Here is a 17,577-nt window from a genome sequence, read left to right as displayed (position 1 = left end):
GTGGCAAGTCATTTGTTATAAAGTGCCTTCCAATCCAAGACTGGAATAACACTAGTGACGAGCATGGAACAGAGTCCACTCTTTCTATTGTATGAACGAGGAGACTGAGGTTCAGAGAGACCAAATAGCCTGCACAAAGTCTACAGCTCAGGCAAGAGCAGATGCATTTCATTTTCCTTCCCTTTGCTTAAACACTCTGTGGGTTAGCCATTATTGTGCTAAACAAATTACTTTGCATAATTCTAAAAAAATAGCTCTCTCAGAGATTATAAGTAATGTTCGGGTGGTTTTCGTATATTTAGAGTATCAGGACAGATATATCAGAGAACTGAGTATTTATCACACTTGCTATGTTGACACTTCAGAGTAATAGCTAGAAATTATCATGAAAGTTTCAGGAAATTTCTTGTGTTTTTCAAATATGTCAGGCCTGCTCCTTACACATGGGTTTTGAACTTGCTGTTTCTGCTCGAAATGGTCTAGAGCAGGCAGCTTTATGGCATAGCCCAGATTGCCTCAGAGTTGTGCTCAAATGTCAGTCACCTAATCAGGGGGATTTTCTTGACCATTGATATACAATCTTTGGTTATTATTTCACTGATGTACAATCATTGTGCCCCTCTAGTCTTTTGCCTTGATTGGCATGGGAGCACATGCTCAGTCCTGTCCAACTCTTTGGGACCCTATGAACCATAGGCCTCCAGGATCCTCTGTCCGTGGAATTTTCTAGGAATACTGGAAGGGGTTTCCATTTCCTTCTCCAGGAGATCTTCCACACCTAAGGATCGAATCTGATGTCTCCTGCATCTCCTGCATTGGCAGGCATATTCTTTACCACTAGTGCCACATTTTGTCCAAAGTATTTATCATATTAGATATAATAGAGTTTAGTTCTTTCTTCAGTGTGAACTTTAACAGGCAAGGCGTTTTCTGTGAGTTTTTTTTTTGTGGTATTCACCAGGCATCCCCAGGTCCTAGAAGGCATATGGTAGGCCTCCAGTGAATATTGTGGAGTAGGTAATGAAAAGCACATAAGTATAAATGTGTGTGATTTAAGAAATTTTAAGACATGTCTTTTGGACTCTGTGGGAGAGGGAGAGGGTGGGATGATTTGGGAGAATGTCATTGAAACATGTATAATATCATATATGAAACGAGTCACCAGTCCAGGTTCGATGCACAATACTGGATGCTTGGGGCTGGTGCACTGGGACGACCCAGAGGGATGGTACAGGGAGGGAGGAGGGAGGAGGGTTCAGGAAGGGGAACACGTGTATACCTGTGGCAGATTCATGTTGATATATGGCAAAACCAATACAATATTGTAAAGTTAAAAAAGAAAAATAAATTAAAAAAAGAAAAAAAATAGACATGTAATACTTAAAAATACTTACCAAACTGACTGAATACTTAAAAAGTAAGTTCAGTCTCTTAGTCACATCCAAATCTTTGTGACCCCATGGATGACAGCACACCAGGCTTCCCTGTCCATCACAAACTCCCAGAACTTGCTCAAACTCATGTCCATCGAGTCAGTGATGCCATCCAACCATCTCATCCTCTGTCATCCCCTTCTCCTCCTGCCTTCAATTTTTCTCAGAATCAGAATCCTTTCCATGAGTCAGTTTTTCCTATCAAGTGGCCGAAGTATTGGAGCTTCAGCTTCAGTATCTGTACTTTCAATGAATATTCAGGACTAATTTCCTTTAGGATGGACTGGGTGGATCTCCTTGCATCCAAGGGACTCTCAAGAGTCTTCTCCAACACCACAGTTCAAAAGCATCAATTCTTCGGCAAGCTTTCTTTATGGTCCAACTCTCAAATCCATACATGACTACTGGAAAAACTATACCTTTGACTATATGGACCTTTGTCGGCAAAGTAATGTCTCTGCTTTTTAATATGCAGTCTAAGTTTGTAATAGCTTTCATCCAAGGAGCAAACAACTTTTAATTTCATGGCTGCAGTCACCATCTACGGTGATTTTGGAGCCCAAGAAAATAAAGTCTCTCACTGTTTCTACTGTTTCCCCACCTATTTGCCATGAAGTGATGGGGCCAGATGCCTTGATGTTCATTTTTTGAATGTTGAGTTTTAAGCCAGCTTCTTCACTCTCCTCTTCCACTTTCATCAAGAGGCTTTTTAGTTTCTCTTCATTTTCTGCCATAAGGGTGATGTCTTTTGCGTATCTGAGGTTATTGATATTTCTCCCAGCAATCTTGATTCCAGCTTGTGCTTCATCCAGCCCCGCATTTTGCATGGTGTACTTTGCATATAGGGCTTCTCTTCTGGCTCAGTTGGTTAAAGAATCTGTGTACAGTGTGGGAGACCTGGGTTCTATCCCTGGGATATAAGTTAAGTAAGCAAGGTGACAATATACAGCCATGACATACTCCTTTCCCAATTAGGAACCAGTCAGTTGTTCCATGTCTGGTTCTAACTGTTGCTTCTTGACCTGCACACAGATATCTCAGGAATATAAGAAGCACTAAGGTGGTCTGGTATTCCTGTCTCTTTAAGAATTTTCCACAGTTTGTTGTTTCCACAGTTACTCTTTTAAACCTTAAAATAAGACAATAAGATATCTTAATGTTTTCCCAGGTTACAGGTGGGAAATCGCAGGCAGAAGCTTAAATGACTCATACACCGTCCCTCAGCTGTTTTGTATTAAAACCATGATTTGAACCCAAGGCAATGGGTAGCTACTAGGCTGTCATGCAGCTTCAAGGTCAAGTTAAATGATTCATAAATCAGCTTATTTCCATCAGCTTCTTTACCTAGGACAAACCCTGTCCATTCTGATCCTTTGAAGGGAAGTGGGAACCTGGTAACAGAGGAAGTAATTTTCTTTGGTAATCTAATTTATACATCATGAGTACATTTTGAGATAGTTACCATTATTCTTACTTTATAGATAACTGTGATTTATAGAGATTAATGAATAAGTTTTAGGTCTCTCGGTTACAAAGTATCATATCTGGGATTCAAAACAAGATGTAAGTGATTCTATACCAGCTCTGTGTACCGACCTGCTTCTTTGCTTGATATTTAAACAAAAATACTAAGTAAACAAGCAAACAAACAGAAGATTGTTTTTTTCATTGTGTTCTGGTATACTCTGTTTTCTAATAATAACTTCATAAAACCAAATATATTCCAGAGACTTAAAATTGTTTACAACTCTTTTTAATTTTCAGAATCCAAAAATGATAGCTAGATATTTGAACATAAAGGTAGAGATTGAGAATCTATGTGAATGATAACTTTGGAGTGCAGCCTAGAATGCTTCTGCAACCATAATAATGATATTTAGAACTTGTCTGTATTTGTATAAAGGCCAAATAGCATTCTATACACTTGGGGATTAGGTGAAATTTCTTCGGATCCAAAAATCTTTTCTCTCCATGGTCATAGTCATCTCTAAAATTTTACCCAGATATCACTAAAGTGTTTGTGTAAACACTTCATTTAGTAGCAGAGAAGCACTTAAGGTCTGGGAAAATGAGTCTCGAGTCTCTATTTCTCAAAAAGAGAATATTGATGTTTTGTGCAGTGATATGTCTATATAAAAGTGTTTCAATAAAACATTGTATATGTGGATAAACATCATATATTTTAATATATGGATTATATAAAGCTTTGATTGTTGACATTCATTTGTCATATATTCTCTACTGCCACAATATAGGAGCTTTCCATATTGTGTATTATGGGTCATAAGAACAAGTAAAATTGATACTAAGTACACATTTAGAAGCTGGGCTACTGTATCTTTGCCATCCTGTGGATTTCAAACGGTCTCTGCATCACACAGAAACCCTGAATGAAAGCAAAATGGAGTAAAAATTTTTAGAAAGAGCCTTTTATTTTTCCTCTCCTCCTGGAAACCTAAGTCAACGCTTAACGTTTTCACCCTTACCAAGATACAGTGAAGACTGTCTGTGATGACTTGGAGCCTTAAAGTGTGTGGTAAGATGTATTTGTCTTGAAAGCTATCTGTTCCCTTTGACAGTGTGTGTATGTGTGTTTTTGTGTGTGTGTGTGTGCAATTGCTTGGTTGCTAGATGTGAATAATGTTTTCTGGTTCACACAATGCTACCTAGAGCATTTCATTTTACTCTTCAGTTTCCTTGAAATGGGCTTCCCTTGTGGCTCAGCTGGTAAAGAATCCGTCTGCAATGCCGGAGACCTGGGTTCAATCCCTGGATTGGGAAGATTCTCTGGAGAAGGGAAAGGTTACCCACTCCAGTATTCCGGCCTGGAGAATCCCATGGACTGTAGTCCATGGGGTTGCAAAGATTCGGACACGACTGAGCAACTTTCACTTTTCACTCACTTATTTGAAATAGGAGATTAGATAGATAGAGAGATGCATATAGAGAGATAATAAGTTAAACGTAAGTATAAATGATTCACTGAAGAATATCTCAGGGAGAATATCAGAAAATAACTTGTTTGCATCCTAAGAACTGAAATCTGTTTAAGGCAGGAAGTAAATGTTTTTAAATTAAAGTTCTATAAGTTGCTGGAGCCAGGAATTTCTTTAAATTGAAATCAGAGAAAAGGATACCAGTTGATATGAAACGAGGAGGTGAAAGTTATGTTTGTTTGTTTCTTACCTCAGGTATACAGACCCTTCAATTCCTGAATGAACTCTTCCACACATGCATGTTCCCCTGAAATTCAGTAACTTTTACCTTCCTTGATGCAGCCTTTGAGGATGGGAGTGGAGGTGTGCGGTGGGGGATGGGGTGGTGGGGGGCCCTGACTGAGGGCAGGCCAGGGGGAGAGGGAGTGAGAAGGTTTGAAAATGCCTCTGGTTATAAGTGTGAATATAAATGTGGCTGATGTTTGGAGGAAGATTGATTGCACAACCGAATGCTATGTACTGAGTTCCTTGCCTTTTGTTATCAGAGAAGAACCGTGTGGTAAATTTTGCTTCACCCACTGAATAGTTAAATGGCATCATGCACTTTTTTTTTTTTTGCTTGCCCTGATATTTAATTACTTGCTCTTTCTAGGAGCAAGGATAATCACTGCTCCTAGTATTATAATGAAAAGTATAATGAATGTATTTAAAACCAAAAAGAGACAACCAATAAAATATGGCCACTGAGATGATGATATTCTCCAGTTTGCAGAACATGACTGTTGGTTCTGAGTGACCTCCTTTGTAACTACTCTGGAGAGGCTGGTCTTGTGTTTGTATTTCTTTCTTATGAAGATTCCTGACCTGCCAGATGCACCATTCCTGCTTGTACTATCCCAATGAAAGTATCTGGTTTTGAAACTACGTAAACCTAAAAAGACAAATCTATTAACTAAAACCTCAAGCAGAGAAATAAATGGAGATATGCAGAGCCAGTTCACTTCAGAGGTGAGAAAGTCTTTCATCATCACAACTTGATGTTAAGATCACAGTGGCTCTGTTTTTTCCATTCAGATAAATAGCTAACCAGTCTACAGAAATAAGCAAAGTCAGATGACTTTAAATTGTTCTGCACTAAATTGGGAAGAGATGAATATCTTGTCAGGAAGAAAGGCAATATCATACTGTCTGTGCTGTTTATTTAATCAAGTTGCTCTGATTTGGAAATTTCAAAATAAGCATCACTTTTTTCATGAATGGATCTTTGAGGGGGGAAAAAGCTAGAAATGCACTGCATATTTTAGTGAACAAAGCATTTTAAATATGATGTATTTAGAGATACCAGATTGCTTTTATTTATTTTTCTGAATGCAGTTTTTCAGGGAAGGTCATTAATGTGTGTGTGTATACATATGTAAACAATGTATTAATATATATAATTTCTATATGTAGTATATATATAATTTTTTGATTTCTTAAATATGTAGAGAAAATATTTCTTTTCACTTTGACATCTAATGACTTTCAGTATCACTTTCTTTGAATCCAGAATGTAATTTGCAGTCACGTTGCCTCCTAGGTGGCTCACTGTTAAAGAATTCAACTGCCAATGCAGGAGACATGGGTTCAATCCCTGTGTCAGGAAAATCCCTTGGAGGAGGAAATTAGAACCCATCCAGCGTTTTTGTCTGGGAAACCCCGTGGAAAGAGGAGCCGAGTAGGCTGCAGTCCATGGGATAGCAAAGAGCTGGGCCCGAATAAGCAACTGAGCTCTTGTTTCACTTTTGAAAGAGCATGAACTCAGTGCATTTTCCAATAATGTATGCAGTTATTGGGAAATGAGACTAATTTGTTTCCAACCAATAGATTTAATTAACTATTTGTGATAGGTCTAATACTTCTGGGTATATGAGGCTATAAAAAAAAACAAAAAAAAAAACAAACGGACAGTCACTGTTCATGTGGTCCCCATGAGCTAAAGCAGTGGTTGTTAGTTGAGGGTGCTTGAATGCTGCTTATCATTCAGAAGACATTTGACAATATCTAGAAACAAGTTTGGTTATCACAGTTCAAGGGGAGATGCTACTGGCTTTCAATAGCTAGAGTCCAGGGATGCTTCTAAACATCCCACAATTCCCAGTATAGCCCTATAAAAAATTATTTATATAGCCCCAAAGAAAGTAGTGCTGAAGTTGAAAATCCTTGTCTGTATGGTAGAGGAATATATTATGCACTATGACAAATGCTATGTTAGAGACATGAATGAAGTGCTGGGGGAACTCAGAGATGAACCGGAGGTAGGGAGGTGTTGAAAAAATCCTTGTGAAGCAAGTGACATTGGTGCTTGGCCCAGAACAGTGAAGAATGGTTTCCTTGAGGGAGTGTGGAAAGGCAGAGAGTCATTCTGGGTAGAGGGGCAAAGATGGGCAAAACATAGAAAATTAATCATGCCACAAGGCTTTAGCTGTATGCAGTCACCACTGAGGCAGACTTTGATTCATGATTATATGCAGACCAGGGTAATGCCATAACTCTATGTGGTAGAGATTTTGTTTGTTTCAAATGTGGCTTTTCAGCTGTATATTCAAAACCTCTTAAGAGAAGAGAAGGCATAAAAATCATCTTCTACTAGCAGGAGGAAGCTTTCTGGGCATCCTGGTTTCAGTTTTATGATAGTGCAATTGGTGTGTTTATAGACTGACTGCTAACTCTTTCTCTCTTCCAAAATGTTCTAGAACTTGAACTCTGGACAAGAGCTTTACAAAGCTTAGAGCCCCTTTAGAGTTCACTTGATTCCAATATCTGGAAAATCTAGAGTATTAAGACCTTCAAAAGGCTCCCTGACAGAAAAGAAAAAGACCAGAGAATAATTCAATGTTTGCTTAGTCCAGTTGGTACTGTGCAATGGCCGAGAGTGTGGGCTCTCAGAGGCTCTCCTCAAGAACTTGGCCCTTGTGTGACTTTTGATAAGTAACAGAATCTCTTTCACTCTTACTTTCTTCTTCAAATGCGTATAATGATATCTGTAGCATAAGATTGTGTTGAAGATTAAATACAGTACCATTTATCACCTGAATTGTAGTAGGCACTCAGTATTAATTATTTTCACTCTGCCCATTGTGCTATGAAAACATGGGGATCTGAAGCAAGATTTTAGCCTTCCTGGTTGGTAGAGGAGACATTGCAAAGGAATGGCTTTATAATAGGAAAATGTGGAGTGTTGTGGGCAGATAATGAGGTTAAGAACTGTTCAGTTAACAAAATGAAGGGAATGTGGTACACGTAGTGGTTACACTGAAGATGTATTTTGAACTATTGGTGCTGATGACACTTGTGGTGATGTTAAAAGCTCAATATTTCAGTTGGTATCAAAAAGGAGGAAATTATAGAATTGGAAGGGGGGTGGGGGTGTAAAGTTGAAAGCAAGCAAGATTAGTTTACATTAAAAAAAAATTCAGTCTCTTGAGTGATTAAAAGACAACCATAAAGTCCTCCTGGGGAAATGGTTATCACTTATCTCCTGCTGAGCAGCTAGTATTTTTCCTCTTTGCTCAGATTCCTAATAAGTTATGGCAAGAATGGTAAACAAATTATTTTCTGCTGCTTGTGAGCATAGAAGATATATGTCACATACATACATTTTGTTTCTAATGTTTATATTTTAGTTTAAAATTTCATTAAATAGTGAATTTTATCATTAAAGAATGACCTGTTCTAACCTAAAAAAGGTAGAAATCAAAATATAATACTTCTACAGATAGCTCCTTATGTAAACAGTGATTTGAGGGTGCAAACTAGGATTATTAAAATATCAGAAGATGGATTTCAGTTTCCTTTAGCTAATATCTTTCCCCCTGGTACAAATATTAGTGGTGAAGGAACCACACGCTTCTGCTCATATTTCTCCTGCTAATAGGAGATGAGATGATTTTCAACACTGTTAAGTTAGAATAATGAATCTGTCATATATGTCACCTCACAGAAACCTATAAATGAAATGCAATGTTATCATTTTCCACATCCTTTAATCACCATGGAGATTAAGTACTAAATCAAAAGTCTGCAGAGTTAGCCAAAACCAAAGTAATATTGAGTATTCAATGTCTGGAACAAGTATGGAACAATTCTATTCATTTTTTAATTTCATTTTTTCTAACTATTGAAATTGAAATCCATATTCCACAGTTCAGAATTTCCTAGCTTTAATCTGTGTCATATACGTGAGAACCATAACATATACTGAACATGAAAGTGTTAGTCGCTTAGTCATGTCTGACTCTTTGTGATCCCATGGACTGTAACCTGCCAGACTTCTCTGTCCATTCTCTGTCCATTCTCCAGGCAAGTATATTGGATTGGGTTGCCATTCTCTTCTCCAGATATCTTCATGACCCAGGATCTAACCCATGTTTCCTGCATTGCAGGCAGTTCTTCTCCAACTGAGCCACCAGGGAAGCATAACATGTTAACAGTCTCCAAATACTTAGAGTTTATAATAGTATTAGAATGATCAAAATGGTTAAAATAATAGCTATAAAAATAATACATCAATATTGAATCCTAAACCCAAAGCACAGTGTTAGCAGCAGTATTTTATTTAGTTCTAACAATGACCCTTTAAATAGAATTTTAAAAATTATATTTAAGTATAGTTGTTTTACAGTATTCTGTTATATTCTGCTATATATTTCTTTTTTATATTATTTTCCATTATGGTTTATCACATGATACTGAATATAGTCCCCTGTGCTATACAGTAGGATTCTGTGGTTTATCCATCAATGTATATGCATCTAATATAGGAGCACCCAAATACATAAATCAAATACTAATGGAGAGAAAGAGAATTATTATTCACATTCTACAAATGAAGAAAATATTCCTTAGAATAGATTAAGAATGTTATTGAATTCATGCATCCAGAGAAGGTGATGGAATCAATTTAATTGTTCAACAGATCTGCAATTTATAAAATAAAATACAATAAAGTAAGACAGAATGGAATAGGATGGAGTAGGATAGAAATAAAATAGAACAGAATTAAAAACTTAGTTCAGTTCAGTTCAGTCACTCAGTCATATCTGACTCTTTGTGACCCCATGAACCGCAGCATGCCAGGCCTCCCTGTCCATCACCAACTCCAGGAGTCCACCCAAATCCATGTCCATTGAGTCAGTGATGCCATCCAACCATCTCATCCTCTGTTGTCCCCTTCTCCTCCTGCCCTCAATCTTTCCCAGCATCAGGGTGTTTTCAAATGAGTCAGTTCTTCGCATCAGGGGGCCAAAGTATTGGAGTTTCAGCTTCAAAATCAGTCCCACCAATGAACACCCAGGAGTGATCTCTTTAGGATGGACTGGTTGGATCTCCTTGCAGTCCAAGGGACTCTCAAGAGTCTTCTCTAACACCACAGTTTAAAAGCATCAATTCTTTAGCACTCAGCTTTCTTTATAGTCCAACTCTCACATCCATACATGACCACTGGAAAAACCATAGCCTTGACTAGACGGACCTTTGTTGACAAAGTAATGTGTCTGCTTTTGAATATGCTATCTAGGTTGGTCATAACTTTCCTTCCAAGGAGTAAGCGTCTTTTAATTTCATGGCTGCAATCACCATCTGCAGTGATTTTGGAGCCCAGGAAAATAAAGTCTGACACTGTTTCCACTGTTTCCCCATCTATTTCCCATGAAGTGATGGGACCAGATGCCATGATCTTAGTTTTCTGAATGTTGAGCTTTAAGCCAACTTTTTCACTCTCCTCTTTCACTTTCATCAAAAGACTCTTTAGTTCTTCTTCATTTTCTGCCATAAGGGGGGTGTCATCCACATGTCTGAGCTTATTGATATTTCTCTCAGCCAGAGTACATCACTTATTATATGATGTGATTGGTGAGACTTTACTTTCAATTTTGAGAGTGGTAGAAAGAAAAAGACATAGATAGTGATGAGCGAGAAAGAGAGGGAGAAAGAGAAAGATTTCTTACTGGGAGATATGGTATGAAACTAAAGTTTTTAGAACAACTACTGTAAAGAATACTTTGCTCATATATTTCACCCTATGTATCTATTACACAAAACAAAATAAATACAACTTTCATATTATACATGTTCCTGGTTAGCTCATTTAGTATCTAACGATCTGAAAGAATGACCCTTATACAACATTTCAGCCAACTGTCAATTCCGTAGAGTTACTATATGGAGAAGACTGAGTAGACACCCTGATCCAACATGGCACAGCTAATTAGTGGCATATTTGAGAGTAGAATATGGGTATCCTACTATTTAGGGTTGCTGCTGCTACTACTAAGTTGCTTCAGTCATGTCCAACTCTTTGCAACCCCATAGATGGAAGCCCACCAGGCTCCGCCATCCCTGGGATTCTCCAGGCAAGAACACTGGAGTGGGTTGCCATTTCCTCCTCCAATGCATGAAAGTGAAAAGTGAAAGTGAAGTCGCTCAGTCGTGTCCGACTCTTAGCGACCCCATGGACTGCAGCCACCAGGCTCCTCCGTCCATGGGATTTTCCAGGCAAGAGTACTGGAGTGGGGTGCCATTGCCTTCTCCGACTATATAGGGTTAAGTGGTGTGATTTTCTTTGTTTTTGTTTCCTCTCTTCTTTTTTTCTTCCTAGGAGTGAGGGATTAAATGAATAAAGCATCTCAAATAAGTTGTAGGCTGTGAACTACAGTGTGTCTGTAACTCATGTGGGCTTATCCACTGCAATCAAAGTACAATATTGACTATTTATTAAGAGCCTTTTTTGTAAAGCACTATGTATTCACTTGTTCAGTCATATTTGACTCTTTGCAACCTCATGGACTGTAGCCTGCTAGGCTCCTCAAAACACTATACTTAGGTATAAGTTATGCTTCTGATATAGGTGAGAAAAAAGTTATTTGTAAACAATATGGTGACATAAATAATTTTATTAAAAAATGTAAAGATTTTTCAAGTGAAAAATGGAGACCATTACATTGTTCAGAGGAGGGAGACAGAAATTTGACTTGGTTGAGAATTGGTAAGGGAATTTTGGAAGAGACAAGATTGTGAACACTTCTTAGGTGGTCTCACAATCCACCAAAACTGATGGAGATCTAATCAATTCTGAAAAGCTTACTAGGTTAGCAGTTGAAAAAAATCAGAATGGACACAACAGAAGTCACAAAGTAACTGAAGAATGAACTGTTCAACTACTAGGTGACTCTTTTTTTGTTGTTGTTTGTTTTTATTTTTTAAATTAATTAATTAATTTGAATTGGAGGCTAATTACTTTATAATATTGTGGTGGTTTTTGCCATACATTGACATGAATCAACCATGGGTATACATGTGTTCCCCATCCTGAACCCCCCTCCCACCTCCCTCCCCATCCCATACCTCTGGGTCATCCCAGTGCACCAGCCCTGAGCACCCTGCCTCATGCATCAAACCTAGACTGGTGATCTATTTCATATATGATAATATACATGTTTCAATGCTATTCTCTCAAATCATCCCACCATCGCCTTCTCCCACAGAGTCCAAAAGTCTGTTCTTTACATCTGTGTCTCTTCTGCTGTCTTGCATATAGGGTCATCATTACCATCTTTCTAAATTCCATACTGCTACTGCTAAGTCGCTTCAGTCATGTCTGGCTCTGTGCGACCCCATAGATGGCAGCCCACCAGGCTCCCCCATCCCTGGGATTCTCCAGGCAAGAACATTGGAGTGGGTTGCCATTTCCTTCTCCAATGCATGAAAGTGAACAGTGAAAGTGAAGTTGCTCAGTCGTGTCGACTCTTAGTGACCCCATGGACTGCAGCCCACCAGGCTCCTCCATGCATGGGATTTTCCAGGCAAGAGTACTGGAGTGGGATGCCATTGCCTTCTCCATCTAAATTCCATATATATGCATTAATATACTGTATTGGCATTTTTCTTTCTGACTGACTTCACTCTGTTTAATAGGCTCCAGATTCATCCACCTCATTAGAACTGATTCAAATGCATTCTTTTTAATAGCTGAGTAATATTCCATTGTGTATATGTACCACAGCTTTCTTATCCATTTGTCTGCCGATGGAAATCTAGGTTGGAGAAGGCAATGGCAACCCACACCAGTACTCTTGCCTGGAAAATCCCATGCATGGAGGAGCCTGGTAGGCTGCAGTCGATGGGGTCGTGAAGACTTGGACACAACTGAAGTGACTTACCAGCAGCAGCAGCAGCAGGACATCTAGGTTGCTTCCACATCCTGGCTATTGTAAACAGTGCTGCAATGAACACTGGGGTACATGTGTCTCTTTCAATTCTGGTTTCCTCGGTGTGTATGCCCAGCAGTGGGATTGCTAGTTCTTATGGCAGTTCTATTTCCAGTTTTTTAAGGAATCTCCACACTGTTCATAGTGGCTGTACTAGTTTGCATTCCCACTAATAGTGTAAGAGGGTTCCCTTTTCTCCACACCCTTTCCAGCATTTATTGTTTGTAGACTTTTTGATAGCAGCCATTCTGACTGGCATGAGATGGTACCTCATTGTGGTTTTGATTTGCAGTTCTCTAATAATGAGTGATGTTGAGCATCTTTTCATGTGTTTGTTAGCCATCTGTATGTCTTCTTTGGAGAAATGTCTGTGTAGTTCTTTGGCCCATTTTTTGATTTGGTTGTTTATTATTCTGGAATAGAGCTGCAGGAGCTGCTTGTATATTTTTGAGATTAATTATTTGTCAGTTGCTTCATTTGCTATTATTTTCTCCCATTCTGAAGGCTGTCTTTTCACCTTGCTTATGGTTTCCTTCATTGTGCAAAAGCTTTTAAGTTTAATTAGGTCCTATTTGTTTATTTTTGCTTTTATTTCCAATATTCTGGGAGGTGGGTCATAGAGGATCCTGCTGTGATGTATGTCAGAGAGTGTTTTGCCTGTTTTCCTCTAGGAGTTTTATAGTTTCTGGTCTTACATTTATATCTTTAATCCATTTTGAGTTTATTTCTGTGTATGGTGTTAGAAAGTGTTCTAGTTTCATTCTTTTACAAGTGTTTGACCAGTTTTCCCAGCACCACTTGTTAAAGAGATTCTCTTTTCTCCATTGTATATTCTTGCCTCTGTTGTCAAAGATAAGGTGTCCATAGGTGTGTGGATTTATCTCTGGGCTTTCTATTTTGTTCCATTGATCTATATTTCTGTCTTTGTGCCAGTACCATACTGTCTTGATGACTGTAGCTTTGTAGTATAGTCTGAAGTCAGGCAGGTTGATTCCTCCAGTTCCATTCTTCTTTCTCAAGGTTGCTTTGGCTATTCGAGGTTTTTTGTATTTAGATACAAATTTTGAAATTATTTGTTCCAGTTTTCTGAAAAATACCGTTGGTAGCTTGATAGGGATTGCATTGATTCTATAAATTGCTTTGGGTAGTATACTCATTTTCACTATACTGATTCTTCCAATCCATGAACATGGTATATTTCTCCATCTATTTGTGTCATCTTTGATTTCTTTCATCAGTGTTTTATAGTTTTCTATATATAGATCTTTTGTTTCCTTAGGTAGATTTATTCCCAAGTATTTTATTATTTCCATTGCAATAGTGAATGGAATCGTTTCCTTAATTTCTCTCTGTTTTCTCATTGTTAGTGTATAGGAATGCAAGGGATTTCTATGTGTTAATTTTATATCCTGAAACTTTACTATATTAGTTGATTAGCTCTAGTAATTTTCTGGTGGAGTCTTTAAGATTTTCTATGTAGAGGATCATGTCATCTGCAAACACTGAGAGTTTTACTTCTTCTTTTCCAATCTGGATTCCTTTTATTTCTTTTTCTTCTCTTATTGCTGTGGCTAAAACTTCCAAAACTACGTTCAATAGTAGTGGTGAGAGTGGGCACCCTTGTCTTGTTCCTGACTTTAGGGGAAATGCTTTCACTTTTTCAACAACTACCAGGTGACTCTTTAGGGGTCTGTTGATATTATAATTCCATGTTTTGCTAGTTAGTCATGAGCTACTAATTAGAAAAAGTCTGTTATTTTAGTTATTCCAATGAGCATGTGTTAAGAAGTCTAGGTGCAATGGAACACATCAATGCTTCTAATGTAATATAAATGGTGATAATAAATATTTTAAGGTCAAATTCTACCTCTTCCTTGAAGCCCTCTTTGAGTCTCAAAGTCAATTTACACTGAACTTTTATATTTTAAGAAGTTCTCTAATATGAAACTAGCTTCACTACACTTAACACTTAACTATTCTCCTAACTTTTAAAAATATTATTTTATTTGTACATCTCAGCTAATTAAGCAAATTGTAAACTTCTAGTTGCTCTTGAATGTTTCTACTCACATTTCCAGTTTTTTCATATGTGATGAATACTGATTTAAAGATTGGTTATTGGATAGAAGGTTTTAAAATGTATATAAATGGTTAGAAAATTATTACATTAACTCCTGCCAAAATTTCTTTCTTTCTTATGATATTAGTTCAAGTGAAAGTGAAACTGTTACTCTCTCAGTTGTGTCTGAATCTTTGGGATCCTATGGACTGTAACCCTTCAGGCTGTTCTGCCCATGGAATTCTCCAGGCAAGAAATATTGATCAGATCAGATCAGATCAGATCAGTCACTCAGTCGTGTCTGACTCTTTGTGACCCCATGAATCACAGCATGGCAGGCCTCCCTGTCCTTCACCAACTCTGGGAGTTCACTCAGACTCATGTCCATTGACTCAGTGATGCCATCCAGCCATCTCGTCCTCAGTCGTCCCCTTCTTCTCAGCCTGCAATCCCTCCCAGCATCAGAGTCTTTTCCAATGAGTCAACTCTTCGCATGAGGTGGCCAAAGTACTGGAGTTTCAGCCTTAGCATCATTCCTTCCAAAGAAATCCCAGGGCTGATCTCCTTCAGAATGGACTGGTTGGATCTCCTTGCAGTCCAAGAGACTCTCAAGAGTCTTCTCCAACACCACAGTTCAAAAGCATCAATTCTTCGGTGCTCAGCCTTCTTCACAGTCCAAATCTCACATCCATACATGACCACTGGAAAAACCATAGCCTTGACTAGATGAACCTTTGTTGGCAAAGTAATGTGTCTGCTTTTGAATATGCTATCTAGGTTGGTCATAACTTTCCTTCCAAGGAGTAAGCGTCTTTTAATTTCATGGCTGCAGTCACCATCTGCAGTGATTTTGGAGCCCACCAAAATAAAGTCTGACACTGTTTCCACTGTTTCCCCATCTATTTCCCATAAAGTGGTGGGATTGGATGCCATGATCTTCGTTTTATGAATGTTGAGCTTTAAGCCAACTTTTTCACTCTCCACTTTCACTTTCATCAAGAGGCTTTTTAGTTCCTCTTCACTTTCTGCCATAAGGGTGGTGTCATCTGCATATCTGAGGTTATTGATATTTCTCCCGGCAATCTTGATTCCAGTTTGTGTTTCTTCCAGTCCAGCGTTTCTCATTATGTACTCTGCATATAAGTTAAATAAACAGGGTGACAATATACAGCCTTGACGAACTCCTTTTCCTATTTGGAACCAGTCTGTTGTTCCATGTCCATTTCTAACTGTTGCTTCCTGACCTGCATACACATTTCTCAAGAGGCAGATCAGGTGGTCTGGTATTCCCATCTCTTGAAGAATTTTCCACAGTTTATTGTGATCCACACAGTCCAAGGCTTTGGCATAGTCAATAAAGCAGAAATAGATGTTTTTCTGGAACTCTCCTGCCTTTTCCATGATCCAGTGGATGTTGGCAATTTGATCTCTGATTCCTCTGCCTTTTCTAAAACCAGCTTGAACATCAGGAAGTTCATGGTTCACATATTGCTGAAGCCTGGCTTGGAGAATTTTGAGCATTACTTTACTAGCGTGTGAGATGAGTGCAAGTGTGCGGTAGTTTGAGCATTCTTTGGCATTGCCTTTCTTTGGGATTAGAATGAAAATTGATCTTTTCCAGTCCTGTGGCCACTGCTGAGTTTTCCAAATTTGCTGGCATATTGAGTGCAGCACTTTCACAGCATCATCTTCCAGGATTTGAAACAGCTCAACTGGAATTCCATCACCTCCACTAGCTTTGTTCATAGTGATGCTTTCTAAGGCCCAGTTGACTTCACATTCCAGGATATCTGGCTCTAGGTCAGTGATCACACCATTGTGATTATCTAGGTCGTGAAGATCTTTTTTTGTACAGTTCTTCTGTGTTTTCTTGCCATCTCTTCTTAATATCTTCTGCTTCTGTTAGGTCCATACCATTTCTGTCCTTTATTGAGCTCATCTTTGCATGAAATATTCCTTTGGTATCTCTGATTTTCTTAAAGAGATCCCTAGTCTTTTCCATTCTGTTGTTTTCCTCTATTTCTTTGCATTGATCGCTGAAGAAGGCTTTCTTATCTCTTCTTGCTATTCTTTGGAACTCTGCATTCAGATGTTTATATCTTTCCTTTTCTCCTTTGCTTTTCGCTTCTCTTCTTTTCACAGCTATTTGTAAGACCTCCCCAGACAGCCATTTTGCTTTTTTGCATTTCTTTTCTATGGGGATGGTCTTGATCCCTGTTCTGCAGGGGATCTTGTCGACCCAGGTATTGAATGTGGGTCTGCAGTATTGCAGGTAGATTCTTTACCATCTGAGCCACCAGGGAAACCCTACATTCTACCAATTACTCTATTTATATACTTGGTATACTCCCGACTAGTATTTAAAATGCTCCAGGCAGATAGCAACTGTTCTTTATACTTAAGCCTCAGCACACTGTACCAAACACAGTGTCTGCACTTAGTAGATACCAAATGACCTGTTGTCAAATGAAAATTGAATGATTTTAAAAAATAATTAGTGTGATAGATATATAGGAAGCCTAGTACAGAATGAGCACAGGGAAGGCTTTCAATAAACATGAGTTGAATGAATGTGTGAGTCCTAACTTTTGCCTTTAAATAGCTGTGAGACATAGTCAAATCACTCCGCACCCCTTTGGGGATTCATTTTTTTCTCATCAGTAAAATAAGGTATTTGGATTTATGGTTGGTTTTCTACCTACTTTTCAAACTCTACTCTTCAAACTTTAGTACTTCCACAAGAATGAAGTATTTTCTTAGACAATGATAGGTATCTAAAGTGCCTTAGATTATGTTGCGACTAAAATATTCTTTAAAAGGAAGAGCTCCATGCTAAAATATTGGTGTAAATTGCAGTGTGGAAATTTGCCTTTTTAAATCAGTTTGAACACATGCAATTTAAA

At 38.3% G+C, this 17,577-nt stretch overlaps 1 protein-coding gene across 5 annotated transcripts in view; it reads left to right on the top strand.

Moving 5' to 3' along the window:
• Positions 1 to 17,577, top strand: part of LRRC4C (leucine rich repeat containing 4C) — a 1,431,417-nt gene that overhangs the window by 1,278,459 nt on the left and 135,381 nt on the right. The window lies entirely within an intron of this gene.

This window comes from Bos javanicus, chromosome 15 (genome assembly GCF_032452875.1).
Source record: "Bos javanicus breed banteng chromosome 15, ARS-OSU_banteng_1.0, whole genome shotgun sequence".
NCBI classification, from domain to species: Eukaryota; Metazoa; Chordata; class Mammalia; order Artiodactyla; family Bovidae; genus Bos; species Bos javanicus.
This window is presented reverse-complemented; position numbering and strand designations above follow the sequence as displayed.